At 37.2% G+C, this 20,104-nt stretch overlaps 1 pseudogene; it reads left to right on the top strand.

Annotated features, from left to right (window-relative positions):
- The first annotated feature begins 18,926 nt into the window (after positions 1 to 18,926).
- Positions 18,927 to 19,628, top strand: LOC101396652 (melanoma-associated antigen B18-like; annotated as a pseudogene).
- Positions 19,629 to 20,104: the final 476 nt, after the last annotated feature.

Genomic DNA, 20,104 nt, shown 5'->3' with positions numbered 1-20,104 from the left:
CGAAACTTCCAAAACTGAAATACACAGAGAAAAAAAAGAATAAAAAAGACCAAACAGAATATCCAATAACTGTATGACAATTACAAAAGTGTGACATACATGTAATATCAATACTGGAAGGAGAGGAAAGAGAGAAAGGAAGAGGAGAAATATTTGAAGTTTTAATGGCTGAGAATTTTCCAAAATTAAAGACAGATACCAAACCACAGGTCCAGGAAGCTACAGCACAAGAAGCAGGATAAATACCAAAAAATTGACATCTAGGCATATCATTCAAACTGCAGAAAGTCAAAGACAAAGAGAAAATCTTGAAATAAGCCAGAGAAAAATTGCCTTACCTACAGAGGAACAAAGATAAGAATTAAATCAGACTTCTTTTCAGAAACTATGCAAGCAAGAAGAGAGTGCAGTGAAATAGTTAAAGTACTGAAAGAACAAACTACTAATCTAGAATTCGACATCTGATAAAAATTCTTCAAAAGTGAAGACAAAGACTTTCTCAGACAAACAAAAACAGAGGAAATTTGTCATCAGTTGACCTGCTTTGCAAGAAATGTTAAAAGAAGTTCCTCAGAGAGAAGGAAAATGATATAGATCAGAAACTTGGATATACATAAAGAAAGAAAAAATGTTAAAGAAGGAATAAATGAAAGTAAAATAAAGTCTTTTATTTTTCTTATTCTTAATTGATCTAACACGTAACAACTTGTTCAAAATAATAACAGCAACAATGTGTTCAGTGATTGCAGCTTATGTATAAGTGAAATGAATGACAGCTATGTAATAAGGGATGGAAGGAAGAATTCATAATACCCTGTTATAAGGTACACGCACTACCTGTGAAACAGTATAGTGTTATTTGAAAGTGGACTTGAATTGGTTGTAAATGTATACTGCAAACTCTAGGGCAACCCCCCAAAAAAATTTTTTTAAGTATAATTGATATGCTAAGTCAGGAGAGAAAATGAAATCATGTAAATTCCCAATGAAAACCAGAGAAGGCAGCAGCCGGCCCCGTGGCGTAGCAGTTAAGTGTGCTCACTCCACTGCTGGCGGCCTGGGTTTGGAACCCGGCACGCACCAACGCACCGCTTCTCAGGCCATGCTGTGGTGGCGTCCCACATAAAGTGAAGGAAGATCAGCACGGATGTTAGCTCAGGGCCAGTCTTTCTCAGCAAAAAGAGGAGGATTGCCATGGATGTTAGCTCAGGGCTGATCTTCCTCACCAAAAAAAAAAAAAAGAAAGAAAAATAGAGAAGGCAGAAAAAGAATGGAAGACAAAAAAAAAAAAAAAAGAAATGAATAAAAAGGGCAACAAATGGAAAAAAGTTACCAATATTGTAGATATTAATCCAAATATATCAATAATCACTTTAAATGTGAATGGTCTAAATACACTAATTGAAAGACTGAGACAGTAAGAGGGGATAAAAAAACGAGACCAAACTAGACGTTGTCTACAAGAAATTCACTTTAAATATAAAGACAGATGAATTTAATGTAAAGGGATGGAGAAAGATATACCAGGCAGACATTCATCAAAAGAAAGCTGGACTAGCTACATTAATTTTAGGCAAAGCAGGTTTCATAGCAAGGAAAATGATCACTAATAAAGAAGTGCATTATATAACGATAAAACAGTTGAATTTCCAACAAAACATAACAATCCTTAATGTGTATGTTCCTAGCAACAGAGCATCAAAATATATGAGGCAAAAACTGATAGAATGCAAGGGAAAATAGATAAATCCACTATTATAATGGGAGACTTCAACACCCTTCAATCAGTAATTGACAGATCCAGCAGGCAGAAAATCAGTAAGGACATAGTTGAACTGAAAAGTACTATTAGTCAACCAGATCTAATTCACATTCATAGAATTCTTAATCCAACAACAGTAGAATATACATTCTTCTCAAGCTCACATGGAACATTCACCAAGATAGATCACATTCTGGGCCATAAAGCACACCTTAACAAATTTAAAAGAACAGACATCATAAAAAATATGCTCTCAGACCACAAAGGAATTAAAATAGAAATCAATAAAAGAAGGATAGCTGGAGAATCCCCAAATATTTAGAGATTAAACAATACAATTCTAAATAACACATAGATCAAAGAACTCTCAAGAGAAATTCAAAAATATTTTTAACTAAATGAAAATAAAAATAAAACCTACCAAAATTAGTGGGATGCAGCAAAACTAGTGCTTAAAGGGAAATTTATAGTATTGAATGTATATATTAGAAAAGAAGAGTGATCTAAAATCAGTAATGTAAGCTTCCACCTTAGGAAACTAGAAAAAGAGGAACAAATTAAATCCAAATAAGCAGAAAAAAAGAAATAATGAAAATCAGAGCAGAAATCACTGAAATTGCAAACAGGAAATCAATAGAGAAAATCAAAGAAAACAAAAACTAGTACTCTGAAAAGATCAAAACATCTGATCAGGCTAACCAAGAAAAAAAAAGAGAAGACACAAATTACTAATATCAGAAATGAAAGAGAGGCCATCCCTACTGATCTCATGAACATTAAAAGGATAATAAAAGAATATTTTGAAAAACTCTATGCCACAAATTTGATAACTTAGATGCAATGGACCAATTCTTTGCAAGACACAGTCTATTAAAACTCACACAGGAGAAATAGATAATCTCAATAGGCCTACAGTTATTAAAGAAATTGAAATCAATAATTAATAACCTTCCAAAACAGAAAGCACCAGGCCGAGATGGTTTCTCTAGTGAATTTCACCAAATATCTAAGAAACAAATGATACGAATTCTCTGCAATCTGTTCCAAAAAAACAGAAGCAGAATGAACACCTCCTAACTAATTCTATGAGGCCAGCATCACCTTAATACCAAAACCAGGCAAAGACACCACAAGAAAGGAAAACTACCAATCAATATTTCTCATGAACATAGATGCAAAAATCCTCAGCAAAATATTAGCAAATAAAATACAACAATGTATAAAACAGATTATATACCACAACCAAATGTCATTTATTCCAGGTATGCAAGGGTAGTTCAATATTTGAAAATCAATTAATGCAATCCATTACATCAACAAGCTACAGAAGAAAAATCATATGATCATACTGATAGATGCAGAAAAAGCATTTGACAAGATCCAACACCCATTTATGATAAGCTCTCAGTAAACTAGAAACAAAGGGGAACTTTACTCAACTTGATACAGAATATGTACCAAAAAAACTACAATGCAGATCATTCTTAGTGGTGAGAAACTAGATGCTTTTCACCTAAGATTAGGAACAAGGCAAGGATGATCCCTGTCACTACTTCTTATCAAAATTGTACCAGAACGCCTAACTAATGCAATAAAGACACAAAAAGGAAATAAAATGGGTGCAGATTGAGAAGAAGGGAATAAAATTGTCTTTGTTTGCAGATGACATGATTGTATATGTAGAAAAATCTCAAAGAACTGACAAAAAAGTCTTCTGGACGTAATAATCAATTATAGTAAGGTTGCAGGATTCAAGGTTAATATACAAAAGTCAGCTGCTTTCCTATATACCAGCAATGAGCAATTGGAATTTGAGATTTAAAAAACACAATACCATTTACATTAGCACCAAAAAAATGAAATACTTAGGTATAAACTTAGTAAATATGTAAAAGATCTTTGTAAGGAAAACTACAAAACTCCGAGGAAAAAAATCAAAGAAGATCTAAATAAATGGATAGATATTTCACGTTCATGGATAGGAAGAGTCAATATTGTTAAGATGTTATTCTTCCCAACTTGATATATAGATTCAATGCAATCCCAATAAAAATCGCCGCAAGTTACCTTGTGGATATTGACAAACTGATTTTAAAGTTTATATGGAGAGGCAAAATACCCAAAATAACCAATACAATATTGCAAAAGAACACAGTCAGAGGACTGACAATACTAAACTTCAAGACTTACTAAAAAGCCACAGTAATCATGATAGTGTGGTGTTGTCAAAAGAATAGACAAATCAATTTAATTGACTAAAAAGCCCTGAAATATACCCACACAAATATAAGCAACTGATCATTGACAAAGGAGCAAAGGCAATCCAATGGAGAAAGGATAATCTTTTCAACAAACAGTGCTTAACAACTGCACATTCACATTTAACAAAATGAATCTGGACACTGACCTTACAAGCTTTATGAAAATTAACTCAAAATGAGTCATAGATCTACTGTAAAATGCAAAATTATATAACTTCTAGAAGATAGTACAGGAGAACATTTCGGTGATCTTGGGTTTGACAACGAGATTTTAGATAAAACACTAAAAGCATGATCCATGAAAGGAAAAAATACATAAGCTAGACTTCATTAAAATAAAAAACTTCTGCTCTGCAAAAGACAATATTAAGAGAATGAAAAGACAAGCAATATTCTGGGAGAAAATATTTGCAAAAAACACGTCTGATAAGGTACTTGTATCCAAAACATACAAAGAACTCTTAAACCTCAACAATAACAAAAAAAATGAACAACCCAATTAAAAAGTTGGCAAAGATCTAAACAGGAGAGTGAAGTCAGCATCATGGCGGAGTGAGCTTTCCCATGAACTCTTCCCCAGATAAGATACAACAAAAGGAACAGTCACAGACCAATAACGGAATCCCAGACAGTGAAAAGCTAGATTGGAAAGATCCACACTGCTACGCATCTGAGAGTGGAACTGCTGGGCCCCTGGAGGAAGTGGGGAGAGGTAAGGAGAACTCCTCTCCCTCCCCATCAGATCAGCGATCCCAGTTGGTGCGGCTCCCAGAGAGGGGGGAGGGGCGGCCCTCGGCGGGGAACCCGTAGCTCTTCGGGCTCTCTCAGCCAGTGGGAAACTCCCGCACAGAGGACTCAGAAGAGCCACAGGGCTACCATCAACATCTGAGCACCCCAGAGAGTGGATAACAAGGGGTGAATGAGAGGCCCCCCATGCCAGGGACCCAGAGGGCAAAAGAGAGAGCCCTCCCTCCCCACAAACCGGACCCTGCAGCTCAGCCAACCAAACCAAACTGAGCGATCCAACCCCAGGATCGCAGTGGAAAAACCGAGGATCACAGCGGAAAAACCGCAGCAGAGTGCAGGGGTCTTAGATTACACAGCCCTTTACCACAACACAGTGGCGGCGTGTGGAAATTGCAACCAGAGATTTCCAGGATGAGGAAAAACAAAGCCAACACAGGAACCACAATGCAAAGATATATGAAATCACCAGACCAGAAGGAAAATGACAAGCACCCAGAAACCAACCCTGAAGACACAGAAATCCATAACCTAAATGACAGAGATTTTAAAATAGCTATCATAAAAACACTCAACGAAATACGAGACAACACAGACAAACAATTCAATGAGATTAGGAGTTTCTTCACAAAAGAGATTGAAATCATAAAGAAAAACCAATCATTGCTGATGGAGATGAAGAACACAATGGAGGAGATAAAGGAGAATGTGGAATCTTTAAAGAACAGAGCTGACAATATGGAGGAAAGAATTAGCATTTTAGAGGATAGGAATACAGATATGCTCCAGATGGAAGAGGAGAGAGAACTAAGACTAAAAAGAAATGAAGAAAGTCTCCGAGAAATATCTGACTCTATTAGGAAATGTAACACAAGAATTATAAGTATTCCTGAGGGAGAAGAGAGGGAACGAGGAACAGAGAGCCTATTCAAGGAAATAATAGCTGAGAACTTCCCAAATCTGGGGAAGGAGCAGGAAATACCAGTAAGCGAAGCCAACAGGTCACCTAAATATATTAACAGACAAAGGCCCTCTCCACGACACCTAGTGGTAAGGCTAGCCAGAGTCAATGACAAAGAAACAATATTAAGGGCAGCTAGACAAAAACAAAAAATAACGTACAAAGGAACTCCCATCAGGCTCTCAGCGGATTTCTCAACAGAAACTCTACAGGCTAGGAGAGACTGGAATGATATATTCAAAATACTGAAAGACAAAAACTTTCAGCCAGGAATACTTTATCCAGCAAAAATATCCTTCATATATGATGGAGAAATAGTAACTCTCCCAGATAAACAAAAGCTAAGGGAGTTCATGGCCACGAGACCCCCACTACAAGAAATACTCAAGAAGGCCCTCAGGCCTGAAAAAAAGAAGAGAAAGGGAATACAAAGCTTGGAGCAAGGAGAAAAATAGGTAGACAAAATCAGAAATATAGTAGATCTTTACCGGAATAGGTTAGCAACCACTTAAATACTAAAATCAATGATCAAAGGAAGGAATTCACCAAAAATAAATTGAACCTCATCACTGTAAACACACAGCCACAACACAAGACAGAATAAGGTATAACAAGAACGACTTAGAAGGGGAAGAGGAAAGTGATTGAATTGACTTAGTATAAGGAAATAGGAGGCCATCAGATAATGGAATATCTCATACACAAGATTTTTTACACAAACCTTAAGGTAACCACTAAACAAATAATCAAAACAAAATCACATATGATAAACAAAGAGAAAACTAGAAGAGTCATAAGACAGAACAACAAAACTGAATTGGCAGTCCGAAACAAACGGGACAAGAAACAAAGGAAACGCAAAAGAACTGGAAAATAAGTGACAAAACAGCAACATTAAGCCCTCATATATCAATAATTACCCTAAATGTAAAGGGATTGAACTCTCCAATCAAAAGATACAGAGTGGCAGGATGGATTAAAAGTAAGACCCAACAATATGCTGCCTCCAGGAAAGACATCTCAGCTCTAAAGACAAGCACAGGCTTGGAGTGAAAGGATGGAAGACAATACTCCAAGCTAATGGCAAACAAAAGAAAGCAGGTGTTGCCATACTCATATCAGACAAAGTAGACTTCAAGATAAAACAGGTTAAGAAAGACAAAGAAGGGAAATATATAATGATAAAAGAGACACTCCACCAAGAAGACATATCACATCACTTATAAATATATATGCACCCAACATAGGAGCACCAATGTACATAAAGCAACTATTAACAAACCTAAAAGGAGACATTAACAACAACACAATAATAGTAGGGGATCTTAATACCCCACTTACATCAATGGATAGATCATCCAGACAAAAAGTCAATAAAAAAATAGATTTAAATGAAAAACTGGACGAGATGGACCTAGTAGACATATACAGAGCACTCCATCCAAAAACAGCTAACTACACATTCTTCTCAAGTGCGCATGGAACATTCTCAAGGATAGACCATATGTTGGGAAACAAAGCAATCCTCAATAAATTTAAGAAGATTGAAATCATAACAAGCATCTTTTCAGACCATAATGCTATGAAACTGGAAATCAACCACGAAAAAAAAAACTGGGAAAGTGACAAAAATGTGGAGATTAAACAACATGCTACTGAACAACCAATGGATCATTGATGAAATTAAAGGAGAAATCAAAAACTATCTGGAAACAAACGAAAATGAAAATATGCCATACCAAACCATATGGGATGCAGCAAAAGCGGTCCTGAGAGGGAAACTCATAGCAATACAAGCCCACCTTAACAAACAAGAAAAAGCCCAAATAGGCAACCTTAAATTACACCTAACAGAACTAGAAAAAGAAGAACAAACAAAGCCCAAAGTCAGCAGAAGGAGAGAAATAATAAAAATCAGAGCAGAAATAAATGAAATTGAGACCAAAAAAACCAGTAGAAAGGATTAATGAAACAAAGAGTTGGTTCTTTGAGAAGATAAACCAAATTGACAAACCCTTAACCAGGCTTACTAAGAAAAAAAGAGAAAAGGCTCAAGTGAATAAAATTAGAAATGAAAGAGGAGAAATTACAATGGATACCATGGAAATACAGAGGATTATAAGAGAATACTATGAGAAATTATATGCCAACAAATTGGACAATCTGGAAGAAATGGATAAATTCTTAGACTCATACAACCTCCCAAAACTGAACCAAGAAGAAATGGAGAATCTGAATAGACCAATCACAAGTAAAGAGATTGAAATAGTAATCAAAAACCTCCCAAAAAATAAAAGTCCAGGACCAGATGGCTTCTCTGGTGAATTTTACCTAACATTCAAAGAAGATTTAATACCCATCCTTCTCAAACAATTCCAAAAAATAGAGGAAGATGGAACACTTCCTAAATCATTCTACGAGGCCAACATCACCCTGATGCCAAAGCCAGACAAAGACAATACAAAGAAAGAAAATTACAGGCCAATATCGCTGATGAACATAGATGCAAAAATCCTCAATAAAATATTGGCAAACCGAATACAGCAATACATTAAAAAGATCATACACCATGATCAACTGGGATTTATACCAGGGACTCAGGGATGGTTCAACATCCACAAATCAATCAACATGATACATCGCATCAACAAAACAAAGAATAAAAACCACATGGTCATCTCAATAGACGTAGAGAAGGCATTTGACAAGATACAACATCCATTTATGATAAAAAGGCTATTTATGACAAACCCACAGCCAACATCATACTCAATGGGGAAAGACTGAAAGCCATTCCTCTGAGAACAAGAACGAGGCAGGGCTGCCCACTCTCACCACTCCTGTTCAACATAGTACTGGAGGTTTTGGCCAGAGCAATTAGGCAAGAAAAAGGAATAAAAGGAATCCAAATAGGTAACAAAGAAGTGAAACTCTCACTATTTGCAGATGACATGATTTTTTATATAGAAAACCCAAAAGAATCTGTTGGAAAACTATTAGAAACAATCAACAACTACAGCAAAGTTGCAGGGTACAAAATCAATCTACAAAAATCAGTTGCATTTCTGTATGCTAATAATGAACTAACAGAAAGAGAGCTAAAAATGATAATACCATTTACAACTGCATCAAAAAGAATAAAATACCTAGGAATAAATCTTACCAAGCAGGTGAAGGAACTATACAATGAGAATTACAAGACATTATTGAAAGAAATTGATGATGACATAAAGAAATGGAAAGACATCCCATGCACGTGGATTGGAAGAATAAACATAGTTAAAATGTCTATATTACCTAAAGGAATCTACAGATTCAATGCAACCCAATCAGAATCCCAATGACATTCTTCACAGAAATAGAAAAAAGAATACTAAAATTTATATGGGGCAAAAAAAAAACCCCGAACAGCTAAAGCAATCCTAAGAAAAAAGAACAAAGCAGGAGGCATCACAATCCCTGACTTCAAAACATACTACAAAGCAATAGTAATCAAAACAGCATGGTACTGGTACAAAATCAGACACACAGATCAATGGAACAGAATTGAAAGCCCAGAAATAAAACCCCACATATACGGACAGCTAATTTTCAACAAAGGTGCTAAGAACATACAATGGAGAAAGGAAAGTCTCTTCAATAAATGGTGTTGGGAAAGCTGGACAGCCACATGCAAAAGAATGAAAGTGGGCCATCTGCTATTGCCATTCACAAAAATTAACTCAAAATGGATCAAAGATCTGAAGGTGAGACCCCTAACTATAAAACTCATAGAAGAAAATATAGGCAACACACTATTTGATATTGGTCATAAAGGAATCTTTTCGGATGACATGCCTACCCAGACTAGGGAAACTAAAGAAAAAATAAGCAAGTGGGACTTTATCAGATTAAAGAGCTTCTATAAGACAAACGAAACTAGAATCAAGATGAACAGACAACCCACCAGCTGGGAGAGAATATTTGCAAAACATACATCTGACGAGGGGTTGATATCCACAATATATAAAGAACTCACACAACTGAACAACAAAAAAACAAACAACCCGATAAAAAAATGGGGAGAGGAAATGAACAGACACTTCTCCAAAGAAGATATACAGATGGCCAATAGGCACATGAAAAGATGTTCAACATCACTAATCAACAGGGAAATGCAAATCAAAACAACACTAAGATATCACCTCATGCCCGTTAGAATGGCTATAATCACCAAGACAAAAAACAACAAGTGTTGGAGAGGCTGTGGAGAAACAGGAACCCTCATACACAGCTCGTGGGAATGCAAACTGGTGTAGCCTCTATGGAAAACGGTATGGAGATTCCTCAAAGAATTAAAAATAGAGATGCCCTATGACCCAGCCATCCCACTACTGGGAATCTATCCAACAAACCTGAAATCAACAATCCAAAGAGGCTTATGCACCCCTATGTTCATTGCAGCATTATTCACCATAGCCAAGAAGTGGAAGCAACCTAAGTGTCCCTCAACTGATGATTGGATTAAGAAAATGTGGTATATATATAAAATGGAATACTACTCAGCCATAAAAAAAGACAAAATTGTCCCATTTCCAACAACATGGATGGGCCTGGAGCATATTATGTTAAGTGAAATAAGCCAGAAAGAGAAAGACAAACACTGTATGATCTCACTCATATGTGGAATATAAACCAACACATGGACAGAGAAAACTGTACTGTGGTTACCAGGGGCAGTGGGGGTGGGGGGTGGGCACAAGGGGTGAAGGGAGTCATATATATGGTGATGGACAAACAAAAATGTACAACCCAAAATTTCACAATGTTAGAAACCATTAAAACATCAATAAAAAAATTTAACAAATAAGATCTAAACAGACACCTCACCAAAGAAGATGTACAGATGGAAAATAAACATATGAAAAGATGCTGCACCTGATATGTCATAAGGGAATTACAAACTAAAATAACAATGAGATACCACTGCACATCTATTAGAATGGCCAAAATCCAAAACACTGACAACACCAAATGCTGGTGAGGATATGGAGCAAAAGGGACTCTCATTCATTGTCAAAATGGTACAGCCACTTTGCAAGAAGTTTGGCAGTTTCTTACAAAACTAAACATAGTCTTACCATATAATTTAGCAATCGTGCTCCTTGTATATATCCAAATGAGTTGAAAACTTATGTCCACATGAAAACATGCACAGTGATGTTTATAGCAGGTTTATTCATAATTGTCAAAAATTGGAAGCAAACAAGATGTCTTTCAATAGATGAACTTATCGGATAAACAAAATGATACAATGGAATATTATTCAGTGATAACAAGAAACGAAGTATCAAGCCATGAAAAGACATGGAGGAAACTTAAATGCATAGTGTTACGTGAAAGAAGCCAGTCTGAAAAGGCTACATACTGTATAATTCCAGCTATATGACATCCTGGGAGAGGCAAAACTATAGAAACGATAAAAAGATCAGTGGCCGCCAGGGGTTGAGGGAAAGAGGAGGGATGAATAGACAGAACATAGGGGATTTTTTAGAGCAGTTAAACTCTTCTGTATGACACTGTAATTGTGGCTATACGACATTATACATTTGGCAAACCCTGGAAAACTGTACAACACAAAGATGTTCCCTAATGTAAACTATGAACTTTACTTAATAATAATGTATCAATATTAGTTTATCAATTGTAATAAATGTAGCACATCAATGCAAGATGCTAATAATAGGGTAAACTATTGGAGGGATAGGGTATTGGGAACTCTCTGTACTTTCTGTTCAATTTTTCTGTAAACCTAAAAATACTCTAAAAAATGAAGTTTATTAAATTTAAATAAATAAATAGTTTCCAAATAGAGGGGGAAAGTGCCCATCTAAAGTAGTCACTGGGGCTTCAAACCAAGAGGAAGGCTTTGGTAGCTGACTCATCTCCTTCATTGTAACCAGCAAAGAGGATTGATCTGTGACTTGCGACACGTTCCAGAATATGCCAAGGTGTTTCCTATCTCTCTAGCTTTGCTGTCCTCTCCTCTAAGAAAAGCCTTCTTACTGTGTTTTCCAAGATTAAGTGCCGCTTCCTAATTGAAATTTTCCCTAATCACCACAGAGAGTCTGAGATACCTCCATGCTCCCATTTGTTCTTCTACTTCATTGCAATAAAGCATCTATTTCTTTGCATTGTTGTTGTCTATGTTTCTATTTCCCCAGTACTCTATAAACATCTTTGTGACAGGACTTGGATATTTTTATAATGTTCATGTATTTTTTAACATAGTGTTGATTTAATAAATGTTTGGATGAAAGTTTGAATGAACAGGAACAACAACAAAAAACTTAACTGCATATGATCTATATTCTGGATAAACAAGAACCTTTATAAGGGTGATATTCCAAATATTTACCAGTCAGTGTGGCAGTATGGCGTAGGTACATATACATCAGAACTTTTCTGTAACTTAGTATTCTCATCTGTAAAATGGAGGTTTACATCATAGGATAGTTTATCAAAAAGATTAGTAGGTTAACATATGTAAACAGCCCATATATTCAAGGCATTTAATGAGTGAGTTTTTCTAATAAAAATATGCTATGTAGCCATTGCAATATGTACACACTAAATAGCTTATGATCTAGACTATCAGCTCCTAGAGGGCAGGGATCATTATACTCTTTTACACCAGTATAGCTCTAACATAAATTTTCTTACCCATCAGAAGTTATCTAATACATACTTACTAAAAGAATGGTGAATAATTGGAGGAAGGAAGGGAGGGAGGGAGGGTAGGAGGAAGGAGAAAGGATTTGTATAGAACAGCATTGTTCAATAGAATTTTCCACATTGATGGAAATGTTCTATATCTGTGCTATCCAATATAGGAGCCATATCTGACAATTGAACACTTGAAATGTGGATAGTGCAGCTAAATAACTGAATTTTAGAGCCAGCCCTGATGGCCTAGTGGTTAAAATTCAGCACGCTCCACTTTGGCAGCCTGGGTTCAGTTCCCGGGTGCAGAACCACACCACTCATCTGTCAGTAGCCATGCTGTGCTGGCAGCTCACATAGAAGAACTAGAAGGACTTAAAACTAGAATATACACCTATTTACTGGGACTTTGGGAAGAAAAAAAAAGAGAGAGAGAGAGGAAGATTGGCAACAGATGTTAGCTCAGGGTGAACCTTTCCCAGCAAAAAAAAAAAACTGAATTTTAAATTGTATTTAATTTTGATTCATTTAAATTTAAATAGCCATATGCAGCTAATGGCTGCTATATTGAACAGCACAAGTATATATACTTTTCTCAATTGAGAAAATTCAATGTTTTAAAAAATCCATTGAGTGGAATACTACTCAGCCATAAGAAATGATGAAATCCAGCCATTTGTGACAATGTGGATGGATATTGAGGGTATTATGCTAAGTGAAATAAGTCAGAGGAAGAAGGTCAAATACCATATGATCTCACTCATAAGTAGAAGATAAAAACAACAACAAACAAACACATAGAGACATAGATTGGATTGGTGGTTACCAGAGGGGAAGGGGGAAGGGAGGAGGGCTAAAGGGACGATTAAGCACATGAGTGTGGTGATGGATTGTAATTAGTCCTTGGGTGGTAAACATGATGTAATCTATGCATAAATAGAAGTATAATGATGTACACCCAAAATTCATACAATGTTATAAACCAATGTTACTGCCATAAATAAATAAATAAATAAATAAATCAAAATAAATAAATAAAATAAAATAAATCCATTGAGTAAGTCATTATTGAGAGCCTACTACATGTAAAATACTAACTTTGAACATTCTGGATATTAAAGAAGTAAAATCTGTGCTCCTCCTCTTGGAAATTCATTTGAGGGAAAAGAAAAATGTGCATTGAAAAATTAAGTAACAACTGAAATGTAGCCCATACCCATAACCTATAGACACTACTTTCACTGTAAGTAAGGCTACTTTCAACTATAAGTGTAAGGCTATAAAGAAACTTAATTGTAAGTATAGAAGTGAAAAGAGGTTAATAAATATATGGAGAAGTCTTAAAAAGGAATGGAAAAAGAATATTATATGTGAGCTAAAACCTGTTTTTATTCTTACCTTCCAAAAATTCTAAATATTAATAGTGCCTCAGCAAGGTTTCAAGGAACATTTTGAGCCATTCTTGTTTTACTCATCCTGACACAATTTGGACAGTTTGAGGCTTATATTTTAATAAATGTGCACAGCCAGCTAAAAAATGTTCATTACTGAAGGAAAACTCAGCTGTTGAAAATGATCACCAAAAATTTTCGTAGAAGTTCCAGACTACCTATGGACTTCTGATTAGTATGTTTGAATTTAAATAGCAAACACTTTTTTTTTATCTTCTGGGAAAACCTTCATTTCCAAGAGTTTAACACTTCTTAATGAAGTGCTAACAAGACATCAGTGTGGGTAACAGCGTGGCTCCAAATTTGGCTTCTCATCAGAATCACTTGAGGCTTCTTTTTACAGTCTAGATTATAAGGCTCCTCTTGACTCAGGGGTTCGCAGTGGGCCTGGAAATCTGTATTCTCAATAAACTCCCCAATGATTTTGATTACCAGGGGGGACTGGAACCTACTGCTTTTTGAGAACTCACAAGTTCTGTTGTCCATTGCTTTCCCTCAGCTAATGCTGAGAGACTGGAAAGAGCCCACCACTTCCTCAGCGCCCTGTCATTTTGCCCATTTCCAATGTTCCCGTTTCCCATGCCACTCCCTCCAACACTCACAAATCTACTTTTCCCCTACATCATTTGTGTAACTCTCTGAAGCATGATTGTGTACTCTAAACATGTGAATGAACTCTGAATTTAACAAAGATCTCCTTTAATTTAAATAGAACTTTAATTAAAACAGAGCTCCTTTAATTTCAACACCTATTTATTAATTTATATTATAATATCTCTTGTACCTTTTGTTGATTGTTTGATATTGTTCTGGATTTTGAATACTTAGTGTTTTTTGTCATTAAGGAAAGATTGTTTTGGTTATTCTTAGTGTGGACTCCATTTTGTTCTCCAGATAGCTTACCTATGTCTTCATCTTAAGTCGGGAACTGAAAGCCAGGGAAGTCTTCGTTCTATCAATTTGGACTAGGATATCACATTTGCTATAATATAGAACTTAAGGCCCCATCCCTCTAGATCACAGACACATGATCTAGACCTCTAGCTTTCAGTCACAAATGTCACATCAAATCCAACTCATGAAATAAATATCTAACAAATGTAGGCCACTTGATCATTGTGTGTTTAGTAGATGTTAAAGTTTGGAGAAAAATTATATTCACATTAGGTGTTCTCTGTCAATCACTGATGAAGCCCGAAGTTCAAATCCTGATGGTGAGGTTTTTGTTTTCCTTTATTCTTGTTCTCTGAATATCCTATGAAATTTTTAAGCTATTTTCTCCCTAGGGTTCCTTTTTAAAAGAAAAATCATTGTCAACAGCTTAAGCAAAGCCTTGCAGTAATCAAAGCAGTATATAGTCACTGGATAAAGAAAAGGAGGGAGGAATAATTTAAAGAGCAGCCTTCTTTTTGGGGGCTGAGTTTCTTTACCCATCTGCAAACTGAAAAGAACTAACTAGGTGGTAGGATTCTGCCATTGTTCACTAGATGGTTTGTGTATGCCTAGCTGAGATGTTTTTCAATCTTCCAAAATTCCCTAATAAAAAATTTAAAAAAAAACAGTTTGATAACAGCAGACATCTCTGAGCAGTGGAGATTATGTTGTTATTCTTGTTGGGGTTTTTTGTGTGTGTGCTTTTCCTATTTTCCTACCTCTCTACAATGATCATTTTAAACATTAATATTTTTAATAGGCTTTTACTATGAAATGGAAAAATCAGTTGAAAAATAAGAATGATTCTCTAAAACAAAACTGGCACTTTGAAAAACGGATAACCCACTTAAACATTGAGATGTTTTTATTTTGTTCTGGGTTTCTTGCTCTATAATAAAAGAAGGGTGTGTGGTAGCACATAATTATAAAACTTTAAATTGTCTCCCAATATCAACAGCTACTCTATGGATATGTTTTCAACAGGAAAGATTTTTAGTAAAGTCACAAGCCCTGCTCCAATACCTTGATGAATAATTTTATAACATTTTAAAATCATAAACATATCAAAATATCATAGAAGGAAATATTAAAATACTAAAATCCCACTGAAATGGCATTGCTAAAATATATGCTGGAGGCACAGGTTTCAGAAATGGTTATATCTAATATCTTTATTAATTAGCTAGAACCTGACTAAAACAATATATTAACGACATTCATGAGTTTTGTTCCACTGAGAGATGAAGACACTAATGAATACTAAAATTACCCAGGAGATGCAATAAATATAGCTCTAAGTATGCTACTCATATGCTGTTTTTTTCTAAATGTCAGCTATCTTGAGCCACCATCTCATTTCTTTTTTGTTTGAAAATGCTTTGAAATGCAGCATTTAAGAAAGTAAGTAGATCAGATTAACACAGTTCTAATTATGTGTACACCTTAAGTCCAAATCACAAGATAAAGGCTGGGTTTGTGTTACAGCTTTGCCTAGGAAATTGATTTAGTTTTTCAATGTATTTGAACTGTAAAGATGAAAATGGATGTGTGTTTCCAGCTGTACTCTTCTAGACTTCTACAGGCATCTCTGGGTCATTGCTCTGAGCTCCTGTGTCTGTTCCCTACCTTTGTCTTTCCCAGATAGATTTGCTATGTGTGTCCTCTGCAGGAACATGGCCTGCTCCCATTTCTGAACTAATCATTATAAAAAGAGCAGAAAGAATATCAGTAATCTCAGTCCCAACATCTAGAGGAGCCCCGATTAGGTCTTTTGAAAGATTCAGAATCCTGTACCACTTGGTTGAATCAGAAGCACTTGTATAGCTTCCACATTACCACATTCCCTTTCCACTCTCCCTACATAGAACCAGTTCATAAGATGAAATTTCTCCCCTGTGGTTTCCAAACATTCCCGTTCTCCACTGAGGCTGAACACCTGCCCTGTACTCACACCTTTTGTGATTAGGTCCCCTACAGCTGGTTGGCTCTAGCCTATTTTCCCCCTTGGAGGTCTGGGGGCTGAGAAAATATGCACATACTTTCCTTTCAGTAGCCTTAATACTGTTATATTCTTTGGGAAATTGAGGGTGACCAATATTTAACATGACCCTCAGACTATGTCTCTCAATGATTAGGCATCTCAGCCAAATTTTGAATGTGGTTGAGTGCTGTTGACTCTAAATTGAAATTTTGGAAAAGTATCTGACAAGGTGATATTTCATGTCACTTATTAAAGAGATGTCCTTGCACTTTAGATATCCTCCTTTTTCTTGTTCTTTGCTGAGGAAGGTTGGCCTTGGGCTAACATCCGTGCCCATCTTCCTCTACTTTATATGGGATGCCACCACAGCATGGCTTGACAAGTGGTGCATCGGTCCGCACCTGGGATCCGAACCTACAAACCCCGGGCCGCTGACGCGGAGCACGTGAACTTAACCACTACGCCACCAGACCGGCCCCTACATATCATCTTTACAGGTACTAAATCAGACATTTTGTTTTGGAAATGTCCTCAGTCTGTATTCTTGTCCCCTCCAAGGGCCACCGCACTTTTACCACAGAGGATCCGCCAGGAACAACATAGACAGCATCTCCAAAATGTTCTGTGTTGAAGTCTTAAGATTCAAGGTGGAAAAAAAAAGTCAGGTGGGCATGCTTTCTATAGTCAAAAATGTTTAAAAACTCATCATACTGTATCATCCCTCTTGGAGTTCCTCAGTGCATATCGGCATATTGCGGGCTCTGGGGAGTCTTGCAGTGAAAACAAAACCACAAACTAAAATCTATTTAACTTTGTTTAAGTCAGCTTACTCTAAAATGATTTGACTTTTTTTTTTTGCAATAGCACTTAATATTATCTCACAGGCCCTATTTTTTGGAAATGCTGATATAAATATCTTTCCAGCGCTGACTGGGAGGTATATTTGGTTCCCTGTAACAATGTCTCAGCAAGACATGCAGGCGCAGTCTGCTCTTCCACTCTTTTTTGCTGTCACTCCCTCCCTATTGGTTCCCTCGCAGGCCCTCTAACTTGCTTTTCTCTCAGTACCCTGATTTCTTGGAGTACCTTCCATATGAACTGACAATAATATAATTCCAGAAGATAGGAACCTCAGAGTCCTGCTCTACCCCTGCTATGAGAACTAGGAGGCCCAGGCAGAATTTCAAGCTGAGGCCCCTCACTTCCCGCTCAGGTAGATTTGCCAGGCATCCTGTATATACAAAAAGACAGGTCTTTTGCGGGGTTTTTTTCCTGTGTTATTTTCTCCTCAGGAGACTCAAGGAGGTTAGGTCCTTGGTCTAAAGGGGGTGACTCAGTTTGGCAGAGAAAGGCATTCCATACTCTACCAGGAGTCAAGGTAAGGAATCAGAATGATGGGTGAGGGGACCACCCACTCCAGAAGAGATGGTGTCCCCTAGAGGTAAAGTCCTGCTGTCAACCATGGGAGGACCCACACAGCGGTAGCAATATGAGATGTCCCCTCACTTTCTCATAGGGGTCTCAGAGAGGTGAAGGCCTTGAGTGAGTGCCCTAGGAGCTTCCAGGAATCACAGTCACGGCTCTGATTGAGGACTGAGGGGACCACCCATCTTAATACAGAGGGAACCCCATAAATCCCAATTCTGCCTGCCTCACAGTGAGCCCTGGGAAATCTCCAACTGGGCTGCTGGCTGAACTGTGAAATGCCTTCTCAGTTCTTCCTTCAAGTGCTTATGGGACAAGCAGGACAGGAGACCTGTGAGGTCCTAGAGCACTGCCCTTACGAAAAGTCTGGTAGAGTTGGCCTTTATCAGAGCCAACAAAGTAGAGTTTATCAGCTGAGGTCACTAACATCCTCCTTCTCTTCCTTAGCCTGTGGTGCCCCATCGCCATGCCTCCTACCCACACCCCTGCCTGCTACTACCAACAAGAGTCATCATGCCTCAATGCCAAAAGCATCGGTGCTTCACACATGAGCAACACCTTCAGGCCCACAGAGAGACTCAAAGCCAGGAGTGTCCACAGGTACCTTATCAAGCATATCAGATGAAGATTCCAGTGGTCAAGAAGAGGAAGAAAGTCAGAGAACACTGCAGCTTTGCCAGACACTGAGAAGTTGCCCAGACACCTTATGGACTAGAAAGTGGCTTTGCTGGTGAATTATCTAGTGTTCAGTTATCAAATGAGAGAGCACATCACAAAGTCAGACATGGTGAAGAATGTCATAAAAGAGGATAAGGAACACTTCCTGAGATCCTCAGGAGAGCCTCTGAGCACATGGAGCTGGTCATTGGGGTTGATGTGAAGCAAGTGGACCTACTCCTATGCTCTTGTCAGAAAATTGGACCTCACTTAAGATGAGAGGCTGAGTTATGAAAAGGGCATTCACAAAACCAACCTACTGATGACTGTCCTGGGCCTGATATTCACGAAGGGCAACTGTATCACCAAGGAGATGGTCTTGGAAGAGCTGAATATAATGGATGTAAATTCTGGGAAAAGGCACTTCATCTTTGTGGATCCCATGAAGCTCATTGCCAGTGATTTGGTGCAGCTAAATTACCAGGAGTACCAGCAGGTGCCCAACAGTGATCCTCCACACTATGAATTCCTGTGGGGCACAAAAGCCCAAGATGAAACCAGCAAGACAAAAGTTCTGGGGGTTTTTACCAAGGTCAATGATACCATTCCCGGTGCCTTTCCAGCCCATCATGAAGAGGCTCTGAGAGATGAGGAAGAGAGAGCTTGAGCCAGAGCTGCAGCCAGGGCTGTCGCTGCTGTCAAGGCCGGTGCGCACTCCAGGACCATGGCCAGCAGCTTCTCTCACAGCTAGTGAAGTCTGAGGACGATTCTTGACTATGTGTTCAAAGTGGCAGTGTTGTAAGTAGTAGAGAGTCAGGGTAGGAATAAAGGGTAGACAGTGTGTGTCTTTTTTGTTTTCCTGCTCTATGTGGGTAACTTGTAGGTTTATTTATTTATTGGTACTTATTAAATGGTGTTCCTTTTCATGGAAGATTTATTTAGCTTCAGAATCTAAATTTTTGAATAACATGGGTTCCACACTTATTGCTGTTATCAGATTTAAGAATAAGAGTTATGGTATTTAGTAAAACAAATTAAAAATCCTTGAAATTTATTTTTCTGTGATCCATACAAGATAACTATCTGTTAGATAAGGAAAAAGCCTATTATTATTCAATATTGGAAATGTGAAAGAACCTCACATTAAAAAGTTGGGATCATGAGAAAAAAATAAAAAGGTAAGAAGTGGTCAATTCATGGTTTGCTTTATTCATTTTAGTGTTTGTT

This window comes from Ceratotherium simum, chromosome X (genome assembly GCF_057802395.1).
Source record: "Ceratotherium simum simum isolate JZ-2026a chromosome X, ASM5780239v1, whole genome shotgun sequence".
NCBI lineage: Eukaryota > Metazoa > Chordata > Mammalia > Perissodactyla > Rhinocerotidae > Ceratotherium > Ceratotherium simum.
The sequence above is the reverse complement of the archived record's forward strand: the minus strand, read 5'-3'. Positions and strand labels throughout refer to the sequence as shown.